At 40.3% G+C, this 18380-nt stretch overlaps 1 pseudogene; it reads left to right on the top strand.

Moving 5' to 3' along the window:
* The first annotated feature begins 217 nt into the window (after positions 1-217).
* On the top strand, positions 218-5673 carry LOC101724269 (centrosomal protein of 83 kDa-like; annotated as a pseudogene).
* The last annotated feature ends 12707 nt before the right edge of the window (positions 5674-18380 follow it).

Genomic DNA, 18380 nt, shown 5'->3' on the forward strand with positions numbered 1-18380 from the left:
AAAGACACTGGTAAGCTCTCTTGTTGCTTTTGCTGTCTTCCGGTGCCATGAACTGTTGCCCCTCTGCCATGTGCCACCTTGCCTTGGAGCCAGCTGATTATGGACTGAAACCTCTACAAACTGTGAGCCAAAATAAACCTTTCTTCTTTACCTTTAGGTGTTGAGTATTTTGTTTCAGGAACAAGAGAAAAGTAACTAACACACGTTTTTCAGCTCCCTTACCATTATGGATACTTTTCCTATGATTTTTCCACCTCGTGGAGACAGTGGACTATGTTCTGAATCTGAGTTTTAAAAAATGCTAATTGATGAAAAGTTATGATGTGAACATCATAAAAGCAATTATCAGACTCTAAAAGTGGAACACACAGGATTGGAGGATGAGTACATAAAGTCACAAAATGAACTGATGTGCCTGTGAAATGAAAAACAAACTAATCAGGAAAAATTCCAGATGCTGGTCAAAGAGCTAAGAGGGGGAAACTAAAGTAGGGAAAACTACTTTAGTAGTTTAATAGTAGGGAAAACTAAAGACTTAGAAGACATGAAACTGCAGATATTAACTCTGCAAAAATTGGAATTGTTAAGAGCCCCGGTACAACAAGAGTTAGAAACTCCAGTGTGAGAGCATTTTTGGAATCTGAATGAAGTAGAAAAGTTTAGAGATAATAAGCTTTGCTGTCAGTATATATTTCTTAAGTCTGAATTTGAACACCAGAAAGAAGAATTTACACATATTTTAGAAGAAGAAAAAATGAAATATGAATCAGAGGTTGGAAGACTGGAGAAAGATAAAAAACTATATAACCAGCTGCTTAGTGTGGGTCCCACGAGACACAACACGCAAGTGGAGCAACTTCTTCGAGGAAAAGCCCATTTGAGTCAGAAATTAAAAGGCTTAGAGGCAGAAGCAGCAGAATTAAGGGATGACAAAGAGAATTCTGGTCCTCAAGTAGAAAATTTCTGAAGAATACAGGTTCAGCAGCTGGCTGAGATGCAGGCTACAGTCAGATCCCTGGAGACTGAAAAACAGTCAGCCAAACTGCAGGCTGAATGCTTGGAAAAAGACCTACAATCAAGCAATGGAAAAAATACTTCTTTAATCAGTTAAATTGCATAAAGTTGACCGAGAAATAAATACAATGGCCAGTCAAGTAAAGAGCTTAAACACTTAAACAAACTAGAAATAACAGACATCAAACTGGAGGCAGCAAGAGCTAAGAGCAAACTAGAAAGAGAAAGAAATACAATTCAAAGTGAACTGGATGAGTTACAATCAGACAATGAAATTCTCAAATCAGCTATTCAACATCAGAAAAATGCTCTTTTTTCCCATTAAGTTTATTGGTACATTTTAGGTATACAATACAGTTACATTCATCATTGGGATCTTGTACCTTTACATGAGTATCTTGGTTCTTATTTTTTTCCCCTTCCCTTACCCTCCCTTCACCCCCTCCACCCTTCCCTATTTGCAAAGACTTTGTTTCCATTTTTTCCCTTTTCTCATATTTTTTCTTTTCCCTTTTTTCCTTTCCCCTACCCCTCCCACTTCCCCTGCTCCTTTAGACCTTTTCTTGCTGTTACACAATATCAATTATACATTTTTAAATTACAGTATCAAGATCTAGGAGACATTACTACAGATTTTACAGAATTTAAAAGGATATAGAAAATATATTACAAAACTCTGTTTTGAAATAAATTTGACAACTTCTAAGAAGTAACTTGGAAGACAAATTAATGAAACTAACTCTGGAGGAAATATAAAATTTGAATAGCACCTATTAAAGAAAGTATATTCCTAGCTTGAAAACCTACCTATATGACAACAGCAGGCTCATATACATTTTAACTGATAAATTATATCAAACAATTAAAGCAGAAAAAAGAAGGAACACTTCTCCCCTCATTTTAGGAACTCAACATTGTGCTAATCCTAAAACTGGATAAAGATAAGAGAAGAAAAAAGTATGAACATAGATAGAAATTTGTTTAACAAAACAAACTATTAGAAGTCAGATCTGGCAGTATGTAGAAAGTGGTTTTGTTATAGGGATGGCAGTGTTGGTTTAGCATTGGAAGATCCACCTCCAAAAGTCATCATTTTAACAGAGGAAAGGAAAAAGCCATATGATCCTGTCACTAGTTGGAGAAAAAGTATTGGACTAAATTCTACAGCTGTTCATGGTAAAAGCTATCAGGAGACTAGAAGTAGAACAGAACCTTCTCAACAGATTAAAGACATGTACTCCATACTTTCAGCGAGAACACCTTATATGAATGGAGAAGATACAATGCTTTCTCCTTAAGGTGGGGAACAAGGGCAGATATGCTTACTCTTTATCTGTCCATTAAACTTTGAAACCTAGGCCCCATCAAAATAGTCTGGAAATAAAATGACACAATTAGGATAGGATTGGCAAGGTAGAAGCAAAATCTTTATATGTAGATGAAATGATCATCTGCAGAGAAAATACTAAGAAATCTCTAGGAGCCCCTAGAACTTGTATTTGAATTTAGCAGGATTAGAAAACACAAGTTATATATAAAAATTCAGGTCTGTGTATACTTGCTATCAATGAAGAACTGGATATTGAAATTTAAAAGTTATGTAGGAGTACAAAGGACCTAGAAAAGTTAAAAAAAAAAACACAACAGTGTTGGAAGATGTTTAGTACCTAATTTTAAGACTTCTTCTAAAGCTACAGTAATCAAGACAGTGTTGGTGTAAGGAAAGACATATAGATCATTGGAATAAAACAGAGAATCTAGAAATAGAACCACACATATATGGTCCACTGAGTTTTGAAAGATTATTTAACATGAGCATTTTGTAGAATATAAATTCAAGAGCCGAGGAAGAGATAGTGTTTTCAGCAAATGGCACTAGAACACGTGGTATCCATATATAAAAAATTAACCTCAACCCCTTAGTTCCATACATGAAAATAACTTGAAGGGATCTATGAACCTAAATAAGAAAGCCTAAAAGTATAAAATTTTAAGAAGAAATTATAAGGGAAAATGTTTATGAATTCAGGGTAGGCAAGAACTACCTAGGATACAAAAAACATGATGTATAAAAGAAAACAATTGATCAATGAGATTCCATCAAAATTTAGAACTGTAAATGACATCATTAAAATGAAAAGTAGTCCTTAAACAGACCATATTTACAATGCATATAATCTATGACCAGAATATATAAAGAATTCTTAGAGCTCATTAATAGACAACACAATTAAAAAGTAGACATAAGAAGATGATAAATAGCCAGTATAGCACATGGAAAGGTGTGCAACTCTAGAATCAGAAAAATATTAATCAGTACAATAACAAGATTGAATTATACACTCATTAGGGAGATGAAGTTAAAAGTTTTAAAAGCCTTGTCATGACTTTTTCTTTTTGTTGGATTCTCCCCCTTTGCATTTAATTTGTCACACCCAATGGATTCATTCTGCTGGGTTTCCTGGGGTTGTGATCCTCATTGTCTTTTCCTAGGGTATTGTCTAAAATCTTTTGGAGTGCAGGTTTGATATTCATGAAGTTCCTGAGGTGCTGTTTATCATGAAAGTATCTTATTTCTCCATCAATTTTGAAAGATAGTTTTGCAGGGTACAACAATCTGGGTTGGAGGCTGTTTTCCTTTAGGGCTTGAAATACATCACTCCAAGCTCTTCTTGCCTTGAAGGTTTGCATTGAGAAGTCTGCTGTGATTCTGATGGGCTTTCCTTTGTATGTGACTTGTTTCTTTTCTCTCACTGCTTGTAGAATTTTGTTCTTCTGTTGGATTTCTGGAATCCTAACTATTATATGCCTAGGTGTAGATTTATTTTGATCAAGGCTATTTGGAGTCCTATACGCCTCACTTATCTGTATGTCAAGTTCTTTTCCCCTGCTTGGCAAGTTTTCTGCCATCACTTCTGTGAACACTTTTTTTATGCCATCTGCACTCTCCTGTTTCTTCATTGACTCCAATCAGTGTTATGTTATTCTTCTTTGCATCTTCAAGCAGCTGCTGGATTGATTTCTCGTGTTCCCTTACAATTTTAAAGCAATTTTTCTTTTCCTCCTCACTGTTTGCAATCTTATCTTCTATATGTGAAATTCTATCCTCACATTGGTTCATTCTGCTGTGCAGACTTTTGATGGAGTTTTTAATCTCCTGGAAATCTATTTGCATCTGTTTTATGGATTCCATTTGTTTCCTATGTTGGGATTCCATCATGTTCCACAGAGCCTCTATTTTTTTCTCTGTGTCCTCTCTATATTTATTAATCATGTCACGCACCATGAGCAAAATCTTTGCTGTTATCTGAGTAATTATTTCTGATTTCATTTTTCCCAGATCCTCTTTTGTTGCCAGTTCAGAAAGTTCAGGTGGTTGAATATCAGATTGTTCCATCTTGTTTCCCTTTGGGGTTGCTGTAGGTGATCCAGAAGTCTGTTTTTGAGGCTTGTTTACATGTCTTCTCATTTCCACAGTGGGTGAGTGCTTCTGGTGCCCATGCGGCTCACCTTCTCTGCCCTAGGAGCTCGGGATGGTGGCAGGGGAGCTTCCTTCCGGGTGCTGGGACTGGCTCACCTTCTCTGCCCTAGGAGCTTGGGATGGCATGGTGGCGGTGGAGCTTCCTTCTGGGTGTTGGGACCGGCTCAGCTTCTCTCCAGAAAAATGGTCTTAATGGAAAAAGATCATGAGTTGATAAGTAAAGTACATGCTGCCAAGGAAGAAGGTTATCAAAAGCTTGGGTGTTACAAGATGAAAAACTAGAACTTGAGAACAGATTAGCAGATTTAGAGAAAATGAAAGTAGAGCATGATGTTTGGAGGCATGAAAAGGATCAGCATGAAGAGAAATCGCAGGCTTCACAGATCACAGAAGAGTTGACCAGAAAGAAACTTCAGAGTATTAGGTTAAAATTTCAACAACAAATGGTGAATACTGAAAATGCAGAGAAAGAAAAAAAAATGAAAATTTTGATCTGAAACCACAAATCAGTAGTTTGCAGATCCAAGTGACCTCACTGACCCAGTCTGAGAATGAACTGCTGAATTGAAACTAAATGCTGAAGGAAATGGTGGTGCGACTAAAGGAAGAAGGCTATAATGTAAGAAGCCATGCTGAAAAAGTACAATTAGAAATTGAGAAGACACGGAAGAAAAACACATACAGTGGTCAGAAGAAAAGCACAGCTTCATGAATGTATCACAGACATAGAAGAAAAGTATTATCAAGCTAAAGAGAGAATACAATGAGCTCCAACTGCCCAGAAAAAGAGAAAATGTCTTCATGAAAACAAAGTGAAGAGACTGAAAGAAAAAGTAGAGGTAAAGAAAGCAGAATTAGAAACAGAGAATCAGGTGTTAAATAGACAAAATGGTTCATTTGAAGAATATATAAGCCTTCAGAGAAAACTAAAGGATATACAGAAAAGACATAATGAATTTTGAAGTCTAATTTTAGTTCCTAACATAGCTCCAACAGCATCTATCTATCCTACTAGCTTTCAGTCATCGGCCATGGTTCTGGGGATGGAACTATGCTTCTTTCTTCATATCCTGGAGGAACAACATGAAAGGGAGCTCTCTCTCCTTTGAAAAAGACTACAAGAACTAGAAACAACACAAAGAACACAACTAGAGGAACTTGGATCTCCTGGGGAATGATGTTCTTGGCGAAAAGGCAGATCAAAAGGGATGAGATTACACTCAGTAAAATGTGGAGCTTTAAAATAAGTGGGATTGAGATACTTCACTACTGTTCGACAAGGTACTTGAACGTGCCTCAAGAAAAAAGGCACCAGCTATGACGAGAGAAGCATTAAAAGAAACAGTTTCACAGATATTTAGGATATATAGTGATGAACTTTTGAGAATATAAAAACAAATAGATAAAAGCAACTAGTTAGAAAATCAAGTTATAAAACTGACTCTGCTTTGAATTTTTTGGCATTTTGCCGGAAATATGTCCATTTTGAAAATTCTTTTTCCTTATCTTTGAGGTGCTTGACAATAACAAAGTCAGTAAACACTCTGTGGTTTACTCTAAGAGTCATAAACTTATAGTTTTGGGGGGAAAGATGGCAATTTAAAAGATGGCCTAAAAAACTTAAAGATATCTATATAAACATTCATTGCAAAAGGCTACCTTTTCAAAAAGCTGTGTACACGTAATTTATTAAAGAGATTAATAGTTTTCTATCAAAAAGTGCAGTCCTAGGGAGCCCTCATTTTGAGGTTTATGCTAATTTTATGAAGTTTTTTATCATTTCTTCCATGATAATCTATAGGGAAAAAGTGTAATTGCTGAAAATGATGAAATGAAAATTAATTTATAAATAATTGGTTCTTTATAAATACCAATTTGTGTAGGCTAGTTACAAGCTGAAACAGTGCCCTCTCAGAAGTAGAACGTATCTTCTATAAATTAAATCAAAGGAACAGACAGCATAACTCAGGTGTCAGAAAGCTTTTTCTATAAAAGGCAAAGTAGTAAACATTTTAAAATTTGTAGATCTACAGTTACAGTAAATAAGATAAAAGGCACCAAGAGGACTTAGTTCTGTGAGTTAAATACATATATAAAAACATGCTCTTTTGGGGGCAGGGGGTGCAGCTCAGTGGTAGAAGGCATGCAAGAATGGGCCCTGGGTTTAATCCACAGTACCAAAAAACAAAAACAAAAAAAACATATTCCTTCTTCTGTTAATTATTTAAAACTCTAGCACATAGACCAATGGAATAGAATAGAGATCACAGAAATAAATCCACATTTATAGTCAATTGGTTTTTGACAAAGGTGCCAAGAACACACAATGGGGAAAGGATAGTCTCTTCAATAAATGATGTTGGAACACTGGATATTCACACACAGAAGAATGAAATTAGACCCTTATCTCCTACTATACACAAAAGTCAGCTCAAAGTGGATTAAAGACTTAAATTTAGATCCAAAACTATAGGCTGAGGATTAAGCTCAGTGGTTCTGCCGCACCCAGCATGCGCAAGGACCCAAGTTCAATCCCCGGTACCAAAAAAAAAAGATCCAAAACTATAAAACTATTAGAATAGATAAGGGAAAAGCACAATTACATTGGTCTGGGCAATAATTTTTTTGGATAAGGATACAAAAGCAGAGGCAACAAAAGCAAAAATTGTCAACAAATGGGATTACATAAAACTAAAAACCTTCTGCTCAGCCATGGGAAAACAATCAACAGAGTGTAGAGGTAATTTAAGGAATGAGAAAAAATATTTGAAAACCAATCTCAATCTGATAAGAAGCTTATCTCCATAATATATAAGAAACTCAAAAAACTCAATAAGAAAATAAGCTGATTTTAAAATAGGCAAATGGGGCAGTGGTACATCCTTTTGGAGGTACCAACCCTTGGAGGTTGACACAGGAGGATCATGAGTTTGAACCCAGCCTGAGCAATTTAGTGACTTAGCAAGACCCTGTCTCAAAAACCAAAGGGGTGGGGTGGGGGGTGAGGTGTAGCTCAGTGGTGTGAAGACCCAGGGTTGTCCCCAGTAAAACACACACGCAGACACACAAAAGGAAAGCAACAGCCAACAGGTATATGGAAAAATACTCAAAATCACTCATCATTAGAAAAAGGCAAATTGAAACTACTCGGTACCTGTTAGAATGGCTCTTATCAAAAAGACAAAAGTGAAGTGCTGGCAAAGATGTAGAAAAGGAAACATCACAAATCTGTTGATGGGAATGTAAAGCATAACCATTATGGAATGCAGTTTGAAGGTTCTGCAAAAAATTAAAAATAAAATTACCACATGATCCAGCAATCTGAATACTAAGTATCTATCCAAAAGTGATGACATCAGTATGCCAAAGAGCTACAGTGAACTCTCATTCACAACAGCAAAGGCGTGGAGTCAGTGTAAGCGTTCACCAGCAGAGAAAGCGATAAAGAAAATGTGGTATATATACATCATGAAATTTTATTCAGCTTTTAAAAAAATGGAAATCCTGTTGTTTGCAACAACATGAGTAAACCTGGAGGATATTATGTATATGTGCTGCTGAGCACTGGAGGATATTATGTAATATTGTATGTCTCCTTTTTTTTTTTGGAGGCAGGGTCTCATACACAATTGAGGTTGCTCTTGAACTCAGTATGCAGCCCAGGCTGGCCTTGAACTTGTAACACCCTCCCAAGTGCTGGGAATACAGGTGTGTGCCACCACACCTGGCTAGTATGATCTCAGTTCTATGGAGGATTGATTGATTGATTGATTGATTGAGAAGGGATCTCACTATGTTGTTGAGACTGATCATCATTTTCTGGGCTCTTGCCTCAGCCTCCCAAGTGCTTTGGCCAGAGGTATGTACCACTGTACCTGACAGTTACATGTAGAATCTCAAAAGGTCAAACTTACAGAAAGAACGAAATGATTATCAGAGGTGTTATTGTTTCTATCTGGATGTCCCTCCAAAGCCTCACACTTTCATAAGCGGGGCTTTTGGGAGGTGATTGGATGGTGGGGTGTGTGATACTCATCAGTGGATTAGTCACTCTGGGCGTGGCCTGGAAGGGCATATCTCCCTCCCTTCTGCCTTGATCTTTCTCTGCTCCCCCACCACCACACCATGAGCTGTTTCTTCACACCCCTCTCTGCCACACCACCCTGCCTGGGAGCCAGCTGACTATGGACTGAGACCTCTACAAACTGTGAGCCAAAATAAATCTTTCCTCCTTTCAGTTTTGGGTGTTGGGTGTTGTGTCTTAGTGATGAGGAAGCAATTAAGACAGATTCTGGTACCAGAGAAGAGGGTTGTTGCTTTGACTACCTGACTATGTGGTTCAGAAGCCTTTAGAACTGGTTCGTGAGAGGAGTTTGGAGAGGTTTGGAGATGCTTGCTAGAGAAATAAAACCCTGGAATGCTATCAGCTTGGCTTGATGGGAGATTCCGGTTGGCACTCAGGAGACCAGAATGCTGATAAAAAAGCAGTTGGGCTGGGCATAGTGGTGCACACCTGTAATCCCAGCACTTTGGAGGCTGAGACATGAGGATCACTGCAGGTCTGAGGCAAGCCTAGGTTACACAGTGAGTTCAAGGCCAGTCTGAACTGCATATTGAGATCCCTGTTTCAAACATAAAGTCAATCAATCAATCAATCAATCAGCGGTTTGAAAAGACCAGGCTCAGAAAGTTTTGGTTGAGAACAAGGACTCTATTGGCAGTTGGCCTCCGGGCCATTTGTTTGTTATGCTGTGGTGGAAATTTTGTCTACATTTTGCTGGTGTCCTAAGACTGTGGGAGACTGGGATTAAAGGTGGCTGACTAATCTGGAGGAAGACATTTCAAGTCAGTCCAGTGTTGAGGCATTGGCATGGCTGCTGTTGGGGGCTTTTAGCCAATTATTCCTTGAGAATCACAGACCAAAAGGCACAGCTGAATGACTTAAAAAAAGTTTTGATTTTCACCAGAAAGGAAGCTCCTGTAACATTGTGACTTGGAATCTGGGAGGAGATTGGTTGCTGAAAAGATTAGCATTAAAAAGAAGCCAAAGATGAACCAGTAGAAAAAAATGTCTTGAGGAAATATGAGGAACCAGTAAAGACCCAGCCTTCCCAGGAAGACTGCTTGAGAAGAGAGCCACAGGGCACCATGCTGCAGAATGGCAACTCCCTAGGGAATTGGTTTTTCAGGATTCAGTCCTCGGTGCTCAGCCATCCAGGCACTCAACCCCTATAGCCATGACAAAAAGGCACCTGGTTACTGGGGCCCAGCTGTTGGCAGACCTGGCGTCTTCCATGTGGTGCTAATTTTAGGGATATGCAGAGTGCAAGAGTTGTGGAGTCAGAAATGCTTCCACTCAGATTTCAGAATAAGACCTGGGAAGTCAGGCAGTGTGCTCCTGAGAGGGCAGTGTGAGAAGCTGTGAGTGTGAAGCCGAAAGTGAAATGGAAACTCCAGGATGTTGAAAAAGCTGAGAATGTGGAACATCTGAGGAAAGCCACATGGAGTGAGCAAGACCAAGAAGGCATGAAGGCTACAACTACAAGTAGTGCTGTGAGGGCAGGGCTGCCCAAGCCCTTTGGAGTTCATATCTCACTACTTGCCCCAGGTGTTGGACATGGAACTAGGGGTTTTAATGTTTGCCCTACTGATTTTGATCTCACTTTGGTCTCATTCCTTTCTATCCCCGTTTTTCCCTTTTGGAATGGAAATGTTTACCCTCTGCCTTTGTATGTCAGGAGTGTTCAACTTTGTTTCAATTTTACAGGGGCTGCTGGACATGGTGGTGCATGCCTGTGACCTCATCACTTGGGAGGCCAAGAGAGGAGGATCTCCATGAGTTCAAAGCTTCCCTGGGCTACACAGTGAGTTCAAGGCCTGCCTGAACTACAGAGCAAGACCCTGTCTCAAAAAAAAAAAAAAAAAAGAAAGAAAGAAATTTATAGGGGCTCACAGCTAAGCATTTGTTTTAAATTTCAGAGAAGATTTTGGATTTGGACTTCAAGGTTGAAACTATCGGGATTTTGGCAACTCTTGGAGATGGACTAAATGCATTTTGCATAAAGGGATGCTAATTTGTCTTGAGAGGAGCGGGGGCAGAATGTAATTGTTTATATCTAGATGTCCCCCTGAAGTCTCATGGGCTCATAAGTGGGGCTTTGGGGAGGTGATTGGGTCATGGGGGCATGATACTCCTTAGTGGATAAACTAAATGTGATGAGAGGTGAAGCCTGGTTGGAGTGGTGAGTTACAGGGGACAAGGCCTGGAAGGGTCTATCTCCCTCCTCCTTTGATCACTCTCTGCCCCCACCCCCCACTGCCATGCATGAACTGTTTCTCCTCTGCCATGCCCATCTTCTGTGCTACCTTATGAACTTAAACCTGTATAAACTATGAGCCAAAATAAAATTTTCTTTCTTTAAATTGTGGGGTTCAGGTATTGTGTCTCAGTGATGAGAAAGTAACTAAAACAAGAGGCTAGAGAATTGAAAAGAATGTTTGTTAAAGCATACAAAATTTAAGTTACAAAAAATAAGTTCAAGAGATCTATTGCCCATCATTATTGATAGAGGGTATATGATATATGCACTTCCAAGTAATATAAGGGAAATATTACTATAGACAGCTAAGATAGTTAAAATATTATAGGCAGTCAGACAGGGCTGGGCCCTTGGGAGAGTCAATACAGAAGATAACAACATATTACAACTGTGGCTAGAGGTGCATGGTCCAAAGAGAAGGAGGAGAATGATACAGACAAGAGGTTCGGTAAATGGAAAAAGCCATGGGACCCATCCTCAAATATTGGTTCATGAGTCAGACAGGTGATATCTAATTTCTGAGGCTGTTTCTGTTAGTCTCTTATCTGTTTCTCATATTATGTCTGACTGGTTGGTATAAAAGCAACATTCTTCTCCTAGGAAGATGCATAACCTGCCTTTTCCAGCTGTGAGTAGATCTAAACCTTTATGGTTTTGGGGGGATACTACCGCCAGGGAGTCTATCTGGTTTTGCAAGATGAGAAACTCTTTCTGTCCAGATTGCAGCGTGATGCTGTAGAATATTAAATGCATATTTGAAATCTATATAGATGTTAACTTGTAAGCCCTTAGCTAGTGTCACAGCATGAGTCAGAGCAATTAATTTACCCTGTTGGGAGGTGGTGGATGGAGGGAGAGCTATGGCTTCTTGTATGATAGAATCTTGGGAGACAATAGCATATCCTGCCCTGGCAGGAGAGTTGGGGATGGGTTTGTATGAACTCTCATTGATGAACCAGTTGTGGTTGGGGTGGGGAAGAGGAAAGGTGGAAATGTGAGGAAAAGGGGAGATTGCTAGCTGTATTAGAGATATGCAGTTGTGTGGTTCGGGCTTTTTAGAAAGAGGTGGTAGGTTGAAAAAGAGGCTGGATTAAAATCAGGGCCCAATGTGGTTGTAACCATGGGAGTTTCCAGGAAAAGCACATATAGTTGAATAAGGTGAGTGGTGAAGAGAAAGTGTGAGAGGTGGGATGAAGACACGAGTTCCTGAACATTGTGGGAAGAGTAAAGGGTCAGTGGAGCATATCTAATGATTTTCAGTGTTTTTAGGAGTAACAGGGCTGCTGCAGCAGCCACCCATAGGCATGGCAGTCAACCCAAAACAGTGGGGTCTGTTTGAACAGGAGCACAATTGAACAAGGGGTTGGACCCTGTCCCAGAATCCTTGCTGCACATCCCCTGTATTCTACTGTATAGAGGCTGAAAGGTTGGGTGAGGTCTGGAAGGGCCAAGAAAGTGGCTGTTTTTAGGGTTTCTTTTAAAGCCTGAAAGAATGAGTGAGGGAAAGTCTTGTAACCTAAGGGCTCAGCAGGGTCTCTGTTTTGAGTTTGTAGAGGGGTTTTGTTTGGAATGCAAGGCTGGGAACCCTGAGGCAGAAATACCCTATAATCCTGAGAAAGGAGAGGAGTTGTTGTTTAGTGGTGGGAATTGGAATCTGGAAAATGAAGTGGGCACAATCTGGAGGTAGAGCTTGGATATGTTTGTGGAGAATGAAGCCCAGATAGGTGATGGACAGGGAAAAGATTTGGGCTAAGGGAAAGACAAGAAAACCCTTGGAATCTCGATGCTGTAATAATAAAAGTGTCTTTACTAGATTACTAGTATGAGAGGTTGCAGAGGAGCTCATGTACATATTGTATCATATAAGAGGAGGAACGATGAAAGGAGAGTAAATCATATGCAAGGGCCTGACAGAAGTAGTGGAGACTGTCCCAGAAGCCCTAGGGCAAGACAGTCCAGGTCAGCTGTTGGGACTGACAGGTGTCAGGATTGGTGCAGGTAAAGGCAAAGAGAGGCTGTGAGGAGTGGTACAGGGGAACAGTGAAAAAGGCACCTTTTAGATCTAAAACAGAGTAATGAGTGGTGAATGGAAGGATGGAGGACAAAAGTGTGTAGGGGTTTGGTACCATGGAGTGTATGGGAAGAATAATCTGATTAATGGCATGAAGATCTTGTACCAGCGTATAGGACCTATTGCCTTCCATACCAGGAAAATGGGGGTGTTTTAAGGGGGAACTGACACACTTTAAGAGACCATGCTGCAATATTTGAGTGATAATAAGTTGTAGGCCCCTTAAAGCCAGGTCAGGGATAGGATACTGTCACTGGGCAGGATAGGGGCGATTAGACCTAGAGGGATGGTAAGTAGTGTTTGTAATGAGACTAGAGATGGTGTGGAAGTATCCTAAACTTGGGTTGAATTAAGGGGAAATAATGAAAGCCGGGGAGGTAGGCAGGAAAGGAGAGACCAAGGTGGCTATAAGCACTGGTCATGTCCCAGGGATGGTCAAAGTGGCTAACAGTTTGGGTAAGACATCTCGCCCTACAGGGGGAACAGGACAGGTGGAGATGACTAAGAATGAATGTGGGAAAAGGTGTTGGTCCAACTGACACCAAATTGGAGGTGCCCTAAAAGGTCCTGAGACTTTGCTGTCAATGCCCACCACAATAGTTAGGACTGGAAAGACCGGTCCTTGAAAAGAAGGAAGGGTGGAATGTGAGGCCCTTATGTCGAGTAAAAAAGGGATGGACTTACCCTCTACCACAACAGTTACCCAGAGCTCAGCATCTCACAAGGTGGGTATAAGGTGGGACAAAACTATGGTCACCAATAAGATTACAAGTATAGTCGCTTAGGTAATATTGATTCAATGAGGATCAAATTAGGAAGCACATCACGTAGCAAGGGTACATGAAATGAACAAAGACTTTCCTGGGAAGGAATGGGCTAAGGAGGTTTTGGTTCCCACTCAAGGGAACTGATGCCTGTTTAGAATATCAATCCCTGCTGTTCATCCCTAGAGGAAGTATGTGGGTGTAGTAAATTTTCTTTGTCTCAAAGTCTGGCCTTTAACAAATTCATCTCCAGCCACAGTTGTGATGTGTTCTTATCTTCTGCATTGAATTCTTCAAGTGCCCAGCCCTGTCTGACTGCCTATAATATTTTTAACTAACTTAGCTGTCTATAATAAGTATGACTAGTGTTAAGAGCAATATATTGTGTCCTCGACTAATAGAACTACGAGGATGAAGCACTGACTACAGATACATCTCTAATGGATCTCTTAATGCCTCAATTTTCTCTTTCCAGTATTATCTGGAAAGGAAAAAGTTGTATTGATTCATGCTATGCAGAACATCACATAGAAATCTCCTTCTATCATAATATTGCTATTGGGCAATTGTAATAATTTTTGCTCTTATGTAGTTTTATTCCTTTCCATTAAAATGTTCTCCTTCCATGTTATTAGGAACAATCAACTAATTTTAGTACCTTTCTAAAATGGCATATACACAGAAACTGTGTGAGATAATACTTATTTTTGTAAGCCATAAAATTTTGAGGCAATCTATTATGCCATGGCCTCTTTGGCAGTTCTTGGAATCTTTGCAATACTTTTTTCTGCTTAAATCTCAGTTCCCTCAGATAGTTACATGTGTTAATCTTCTACTTCCTTCAAGTCTTTGCTAAAATGTTATCCTATGTGGCAATAAATAACAAATACAGGATGTATTTAAGATAGCTAGGAAGTAGATACAGCAGAATTCAACAGTGGATTGGATATGGGGGGACAAGAAAGAGAAGCAGGAGTCAAAATTATTCTAGCTTATGTAACTAACTTATAGCATCCTGTGTTTAGGGAAATAATTTGGGGCAGAGTTTATAAATGCTTTTGGACCTGCTAAATTTGAAATGTCTAAAACGTATACAAGGGAAGATATCCAGCATGCAAACAAATATATGATCTGCACTGCAGAAAAGAGATCTGGCTTGCAAATAAAAATTCTGAAAACAACACCAGCTACAGGATATTAAGGGCCCAGTGCAAAAGAGAAATATGGGGTCCTTTTTTCAAAAAGTATACTAGGTCCAACAGCTGCTGAGTCCCTCTACCATCAGCTGCAGGACCAACAAACCGTGCTTTAGCTAGGGGAAGAAAGTTGAGCCAGGTATCATACACTGGCTTTCTGCTGCAACACACATTGTGAGGACAACCTCCAAGGGATTGCAACTTCTGCTGGAGACGTGGGCAAGAGGCTTCCATTAGATGTACTGTGGCACTGCTAGTCCAGGGCAGGGACAGTTGCCACTATGTCTCACCCACAATACAGTGGGTGCATGTACACGAACTTGACTATGTACCTGTGCCTGGAATTCTGCTGAGGACAGAGTGTAACACTGGTCCTGGTTATGTTGAAGAGGATGGTCATGGTGGAGGTACCAGGGAGCATAGGAGCTGGTGGCTTAGAAGCAATCCTTTTCTTTTTTTTAAGGTTGAAATAAGTGAAGATATTTAATCTAGAGGAAAAAAAAAAGACTTTGAAAACACGATAGCGTTTGTTAAATACTTAAAAGGGCAATCACAGGGAAGAATAACTAGATTTCCTATCACCCATGAGTAAAATTAATAGATATTCTGGCTGGCTGTAAAGGAAGATTTTAAAAATCTGACTGTCTAGGCTTTTTCAAGGAGGGTCAAATGACTAGTGATTGGGAATATTTCATAAGCAGGAGCAAGTAGGAGCTAAGCTACTCTTCTACGGGTAGGGTGTCAGTTAAACAAGTACTATAACCAGCTTCAGTCCAACAAATTCCCCTTGGGCCTGTGTGTTGGTTGCTGTAAAGAGGTGGTTTGGAAAGGCAGTAACATTGTACCCCGGAATAGTGACACAGGAGCCTTCATGTGGATACTCTTTGTAATTTGCCAAACACCCACTCACAAGTGGTCTCAAAAACACCCAGTACCTTTATTTAGCTTTACCCACTTCACAACTGCTCAATATGAGCCATCTGACTCCCAAGCCTAGGTCTGGCCTGAGTGCTTCTTGTGAGCCATAGTATTAGGCTGAGGAGCCTTTGTGGAGGCACAAACCGGGGCACTGTCCTATTAGACCTCATTTACAAAACAAAAATTCAAAGATAATGTTACTAAGAATTTCCAGGTGGCAACCGTGAAGCACTGAAACCCCAAACATTAGGACTTTCTGAGTATAGGTCCAGGTGTGAATGTACTGTTTGAAAGCTGGTGGGATTGGCCTTGCTTGGAATAGACAGTATTAAAGTTGTCAGACAGAATAAGTTCTGTATGGATAGATGAGAAGAAAAGAGGCTTGAAGAATGAATCCAGAGAAGTACCAGCATTTATAGGATGGGAAGAGAAACACCATCCTTGAGGCCAAGGCAGAAATTAATCAGAGAACAAGGGAATGAGAAAATACTTGGTCTGTATTCCCTGACGTGGAAAAGCTTTGCAAGTACAAATAACCTGACAACATGTTAGGAACATTTTCTTTCACAAGCTGTTCACAATATAGATGATAATTCTTTGGGACTAAGGGTGTAATTCTACATAGGCCTATTTGGATTCTTTTTGAAGATCCTATTTCTGAATTTAAAACAATGAACAAGAGAAGCTATAGGAAATAAAATGGATTAAAGGAAATAAAAGAATTTACTAATTGTATACTCACAGCTAACCTAAGTAAATACTTTATGTCCTTTCTAGCAACAGTAACATTTAAATAATAAGGCCAGCCATGTCTCTCTGCAAAACTTATCAAGCAAGAAAAATGTAATGTGTTAGTTACTTTTCTCTCCTTGATGAGACAAAGTACTCAACACCCAAAGTTAAAGGGGGAAAGGTTTATTTAGCTTACAATTCACAGAGGTTTCAGTCAACAATCTGCTGGCTCCAAGGCAGAGTGGCATGGGAGCCAGGACTTTCAGAGAAGAGACAGTTCATGGCAGCCAGAAAGTAGCAAAAGCAATAAGAGACCTTAACAGTGTCTTTCTGCTCCTTTTATCCCATCCAGACTACCCAAATTAGGGCAGTGCCAAACCAATCACTTACATGTAGTGGTTTAGTGATCACAGGCCCTTAACCCCTGCATCACACATTCCAGATTCAGCCACCTCTGGCCACATGAGTCTTTGGGGGGGACATCCAGACCCAAACTATAACATGTGATCTCTAAAATCTGAAGAATTTCAAATGACTCACTGAAACGTGTTGCAAAATGAACCAGGAGAATTTTTCTAACTGCAAATTAACATCTAGCAAAGTGTTAAGCCATAAAAACCACAACATTCAGCAAAAGAACTGTGGCAAGGAGTTGATGAGACTTCCAGGGTTTAGAACTGGTAGGAAAAAAACTGATTTTGAAAAAACTGGATTTGGAACTGTGTCTAGAGGGGTTTGTGGACTGACTTAAGAGTACAAGTTCTGGAACAGCTTCCTTGAGTTTGAATCCTAGCTCTGCCCCTTACTCCCTGTGTGATTTTGGGCAAGGTACACAGGCCTGGTGCCTGAGTAAGAGTAGGAATAACTGCTAGGGTTGTTATGAGATTAAATGACTGAATGGAAAACATTTGGAACTGCACACAGCGCAAAGAAAGCACTATGGAAGTGTCTGTTAAGGGAAAATTGTGAAAAGTCCTAACGAACCCAAAACATCTGTGGAGTTCTACTTAGTAGGTTTCACAAACTCAGGGGAGAGAATTCAATGAAGGAAAACAATCTTTCCTTTTTCTTCCTTACTCCTCCACCTCATATCATCAGAGTACTGTACATCAGAGTACAGTACAGAGTACTGTATTTTCTTGCTATATTAAAAACAATTCTTTTTACTGCTGGGTGTGGTGGTGCATGCCCGTAATCCCAGCACTTGGGAGGCTGAGGCAGGAGGATCATCTTGAGTTCGAGGCCAGCTGGGGCTACATAGTGAGTTCAAGGCCAGCCTGAACTACATAGTGAGTCCCAACAAGGCTGGGATTCCTGTTTCTCCTGTTGTTATGGTTTTCCACATTGCTTTAGAAAGGGTGTACAGTTACCTATATCGGCCTCGGGCTTCTTTAGGTCCCACACTGACTTCCATCTTCAAGGCAGGCCGCACAGCGATGGTGACCATCTGACCACTCCCTGTGCGCGTTCCGGCGGGCAGGATAGGGGGCGCTTCTCATGCCTGGCCAACAGCACTTTGGGCGGAAATCCTGCCTTTTGTGCACAAGTCTCTATGTCCTCTTACCTGTCCCTGGAGAAGACACTTTCTCCCACTTTGCAGTCAAGACTAATTAGCCCTTTGCCTTTCTGCTGTGAGTTGCAGCAGCTGTTTTTCACTCTCTTCATAAAAGAAAAAAAAAGCAAACTCCCATTTGTGTCCATATCTGACTTTAGAACAAAAAGCTGTGGGGCCACGTACGGGCCTCGCATCCCTGCCGTCCCGGCCGTGTCTCCTCCGGGTGCATCCGGGAGCAGGACGCGAACCTGAAGACGCCGGCGCGCTCCCGCCCGCCTCCCAGCGCCTGCGAAGCTGGGAAGTTCATCCTCCCGCAGGGCCGCCCGCGC

This window comes from Heterocephalus glaber, unplaced genomic scaffold (assembly GCF_053883595.1).
Source record: "Heterocephalus glaber isolate CG9 unplaced genomic scaffold, H.glaber_assembly_v1.0 deba00001733, whole genome shotgun sequence".
Taxonomy (NCBI): domain Eukaryota; kingdom Metazoa; phylum Chordata; class Mammalia; order Rodentia; family Bathyergidae; genus Heterocephalus; species Heterocephalus glaber.